We start from the raw sequence: 5,110 nt of genomic DNA, 5'->3' as shown, positions 1-5,110 counted from the left end.
ATCTTTTTATTCCTTCATTATAATTTTAAGCCTCTTCAGTTCTGGGGAACTTTCTTCTCTCGCTCTCTTTTTTTTTTTGATAATTCCTTTTTTATTTTCCTAAGTCTCTTAGGTGAATTTTGGACTCTAGACAGTTTTACTTGTTTATATTCTGGAAGATTTTCTTGACTTTATCTTTGAACTCTTCTATAGAATTTGTTTCAGCAACTATTTTTAATTTATAAGACCTTATCTTTTTTCCTTCCTTTCCACCCACCTCTTTAGGGAAAAAAAATGAAAACTGTTCTTGATTTATGGGGGGAAATACCTTAATTTCTCCAAGGATGCTAATTTCTTTAAAGAAGTTCTCTTGAGACAGTTCTCTAAAGTGGTAATTGCATACCGGTTTATGTTTTTGGCTGTTATTCTTAACTTTTAATTTTAAAATACTTAACCTATTTAATAGGTACAGAAGAGTATTACAGGTAAGACATCAGTAAACATACATTTACGCATTACCCAACTTAAGTAGTTCAACAGGGTGCGTTCCCTGGCCACATTTACAATATATCACTAAATAACATTATATATACATTGCATCATATAGGTGGGTTTTTTTTGGTATCTTAAATTTTATACAAATGGAGTAATATTGTATGAATTTGGGACTTTTTTGTTTATCATTGTTTTTAATTTTCCATTATAGGCATATACTATAGTTTATATATTTATATATTTTCCTGTTGGAAATTCATGTAATTTGTTTTTTTTTTTAAATAGGTCCTCAAATTTTTTATTCACACTTCTGAAATCCAAAAAACTAAAATGCTAAAAAACAAAACTAAGTTTTCAGTGGATTTACTTTTGAAAAAGCTTGACCTGCATTGATAATATGCAGTTTGTAATTTTTATTTTCTCATTTTGGGTGAATATGTATGTTTTACTAGAGTGATCCTAAGAGTAGCATTGCCAGGACTTAAGGATCTGTGATTCTCAGCAATACTGGGTAGTCCCATTTTCCAAAGAGGGTGATGGCAGCGTTTGCTTCCCTTCACCAATGCAGTAGTCATTGCTTAGATTTCTTGCTAACACTTTTATCAGACTTTAAAAGTTGCTGCTAGCAAGTATAAAATATTCTTAGTTTTTGTTTTCCCCTTTTTGTTAATGAATTTGAGCATGTTTTTACTGTTCTGATTAACATGTTCTTCCCTCTTCTGGAATTCTGTTCATGTCTTTTGCCCTTGTTTGTTCTAGGTCTTTTTTAAAAAATAAAATTCCTGACAGAATAGTTGGACTTATCTATCTATACTTTCTGACTTCTAGTTTATTAGTCCATGCCAACAGTGTCGTCATAATTATAACAACTTCCATAAAAACAAACTTCTCAACATTGCACCTATAGAAAGCATGGGTTGTGAGAATAAATATGGGTGCATTTTCTTTGTGTAAACCTATGGAGGTCAAGACAACATTATGAGTGCTCTAGAAACTGCCTCTGAGTCCCCTCTCAGCATTTAAGCTTCTCAGAGTTAACTTACTAACCTGACTTTAACATCTTAGTGTTGCCTGTTGTTTGAGCTCACATAAATGGAACTTCTACAAAATATGTTTTGTATCTTGGCTTTCCCTGCTCTATGGAAATTCATCCATATTGTTGCATGTAGTTGTTGTCTGTCTCTTCCATAGGCAACGTAGGCTTCTGGTTGCTCCATGTCCCTTGCCTGTCCTTTTAATTTTGGACACGTTGGTGGATGTTTAGTGGTTTTAATTTGCATTCCCCTAATGAGTATTGATTCTAAGCCCCTTTTAATATACTTGACCACTTGGTATCTTTCATGAAGTGCCCAAGTCCTTTGTCCATCTTTATATTGGCTCTCCTGTTTTTTTTTTCATACTGATTTGCGATTCACTGTGTGTCCCATATACCAGCTCTTAAGAATTGTATTTTGCAGATAACTTGTTTCCCCAAACTTACATGTCGAATCAGAGTTGTGCTTGACTTCTCAGCCTGTTCATTGTCCTTTTCTCATTGGCAGATATCTCCAAGAGAAAAGATCACCAGGGGAAAAGGTGCATCAAATGTTTGGATTCCTTTCCTAGGCTGATTAGGTTCTTGCTACTTTCATGCCTTCAAACAGATGTTTTTTTATACTGTTTAGTTTTTCAGGTTTTTACAGGGAAGGTTGATCTGAAACAGTCTAAGTTGTTGAGGGACACAGAAGTGGGTCAAGTCCTGCATTGTCGTTTTCAGGAAACTTACTGGCTATTTGCTCTTCTATGTAATTTTAGATTATCTTTTTAAATTATGTTGCTACAAACTGAGTACACATAACCCTGTTGGGATTTTGATGGAAAATAGATTGAATCTATAAATCAGTTTGGAAGGAGCTTTCATTTTGTTATTTTCTTTTTTTAATGTTAATAAAGTTTTCTTAACTATGAACAGTATAGTCTCCATTTATTTAGACCTTGTGCAATAAAATTTCGTCATTTTAATTTCCCTTAACTAAACTGTTGCACATATTTTATTAGTTATTTCTAGGTGCCTTGTTTTTGTATCACACATGGTATTTTTTTTATCAATATAACAGCATTCTACCTTGGTAGTATATTGAAGTGCATCTGAGTTTGAATAACAACTGTGCCATGCTCCTAATTGTGATACATAACATATAGAATTCTTTTGGACTTTCTATGTAGATAGTTCTGTCTGTGAATAATGATCTCTTTGTTTCCTCCTTTCCAATTCTTATGCTTTTTTTTCTTTCTTTTTCTTGTCTTAATGTGCTGGCTAGGATCTCCAGTACAATGTTGAATAGAAGCGGTGATGGGGGCATCCTGATCTTGTTCCTGATTTTAAAGGGAATGCTTTCAGAGTTTCACAGTTAAGTATAATGCTTGCTGTAGGTTTCTTGTAGATAATCTTTTCAGGCTAAGGATGTTCTTTTCTGTTACTAGTTTGCTCTAATTTTAAAAAAGAAATCATGAATGGATGTTGAATTTTATCAAAAGTTTTTTTGCATCTTTTGAGAAAATAAGTATTTCTTCTATAACCTGTTAACATGGTGAAATACATTGATTTTCTGCTATTTAAACCAACTTAGTATTGCAGGTGTAACGACAACCCTGATCTGTCTCCTCTCTCTCTCTTTTTTCCATTATTGGACTCAGTTTGAACTTAGTTAATATAGTATTTTTGCCTTAATCATGAGTAATACTGACAATTCTTAATCACTAATTTGGTTGTTTTGGTTATGAGATTGTTCAATTTTCAAAATTTCAAGCTGATATTAGTAGGTTATATTTATAAAGCAATCCACTTTACCCCCATTCCAGAAGTTAGGACATTCATTTATTAATTTCTTGGTTTGTAGTAACAGTGATATTTCTCGAAAAGCACCCCTCCTTTTTTAGTGCTTTCTGTGATCAGTTTTAAAAGCTAGAAGTTTGCCTGTTTTAGACCTTTGGAAGAATTTAAACTTGAGTCTTTTGTGATCTTTAACATATCCTACCCCATTTCATTAACTTCTGCTCTTCACTTCTTTGCTTATACTTCCTTTGGTTTTATTTCTGTTCTTTTCTATTTTATCAAATTGGACACATTCCTTACTAATTTTCAGCATTCTAACATAGGTATTTAAGACTGTGATTTTCTATGTACTGCTTTCTCTGGATCACATGCTTTTATGTAGTGTTTTATTTTTTACTTGTTAGTATTTTTCTGTTTTCCACTTTAATGGAAGATTTTATTTCTAAATATATGGGAGTCCACCGGTTTGGTGACTGGTTTGTAATTATGTTGTAGCAATAGCATGGTTTGTATGATACCAACCCTTTGAAATCTGTTGAATTATGTAGTCAGTTTTATGATTTTTGTTATGTGAAGAGAATGCATATTTTGTAATGGTGGGCACAGAATTTTATACATGTTAAGCAGTAGGCTTGTTATTATGTTCAAATCTCTCTATATTTTTAGAGTAGACATCTTAATTTTTTGCTAAAAATGTTTTTTATTTATATTGATTGTAATTCTATCAAATTAAAAAATATATTTTAATTTTTACTAGCAGATGAACATTTAAAGTATATTTTCCTGTTGAATTGAAATTTTCTCAGTGTAGTGACTTTATGTATAGGTTTCTGTTTTGTATTACATGTTGCTCTTTGATGTTAGTGCATTTATGTTTTTTGTTTTATTAGCTAATTTTTTGCCTGATTTTTAAAATTTCCCCTCCATTTTATCCTTTTATTTCAGTTTTAGCTCTTGTGATTATTGAGTTTTTCAGATAACTTGGTCTGATAGCCCTGGTTTCTGTGATTTTAAGCTTTTGATTAAATTATTGTCAATTTACTTATTGTAAGAAGTAATACAGAGACATCCCATGTACTTTTGCCCAGTCTCCTTGGGTGTTAACATCTTATAAAACCATAGTAAATACCATAACCAGAATATTGACATGGGCACAGTCAAGATACAGACTATTTCCAACCACGAGGAGCCCTTACAGTGTCATTTTTATAACAACACACATTTCCTTCCCATTCAGCCTCTCCTTCCCCTGGATCCATTCATCTTTGGATATTGCGTCAATGGAATCATACAGTTTGTAACCTTTTGGGTTTTTTCATGCAGTTTAATTCTGTGGAAATACACCCATGCTATTATATGTAACAGTAATTCATCACTTTTTATTGTTGAGTAATAGTCTATGATATGGACTTGTTTAGTTACTCATCTGTTGAAAAACATCCAAGTGTGTAGTTTTTGGCTATTATCATGAATAAAAGTGTCACAAAGACTTATGCATAGGTTTTTTGTGAACACGTTTTCGACTCTCGGGGATAATTGCCCAGGAGTACAGTTGCTGTTTGTGTGGTTATTGTATATGTAGCTTTTAAAGAACCTGCCAAACTCTTTTCCAGAGTGGCTGTACCATTTTACATCCCTACCAACAATGTATGGAGTGATCCAGTTTCTCTGCTTCCTCGCCAGCATTTGGTGTTTTCAGTGTTTTTCATTTTAGCCATTCTGGTATGTATCTAGTGTTATCTCACTGAGGTTTTTAAATTTGTATTCCCCTAATGGCTAATGATGCTGAACATATTTTTATGTGCTTGCTTGTCATTGTAT

General features: G+C 32.7%; 1 protein-coding gene across 3 annotated transcripts in view; it reads left to right on the top strand.

Moving 5' to 3' along the window:
• The first annotated feature begins 4,989 nt into the window (after positions 1 to 4,989).
• The window catches only part of PIAS2 (protein inhibitor of activated STAT, 2), a 51,104-nt gene continuing 50,983 nt past the window's right edge, over positions 4,990 to 5,110 (top strand). For all 3 annotated transcript variants that reach the window (XM_012725897.1, XM_012725898.1, XM_004683882.2), the window contains exon 1: positions 4,990 to 5,011. The gene's annotated coding sequence lies outside the window, so the exon portion shown is untranslated. The remainder of the gene's footprint in view (positions 5,012 to 5,110) is intronic.

The sequence above is a fragment of the Condylura cristata genome, unplaced genomic scaffold (genome assembly GCF_000260355.1).
Source record: "Condylura cristata isolate star-nosed mole 26May11 unplaced genomic scaffold, ConCri1.0 scaffold00016, whole genome shotgun sequence".
NCBI lineage: Eukaryota > Metazoa > Chordata > Mammalia > Eulipotyphla > Talpidae > Condylura > Condylura cristata.
This window is presented reverse-complemented; position numbering and strand designations above follow the sequence as displayed.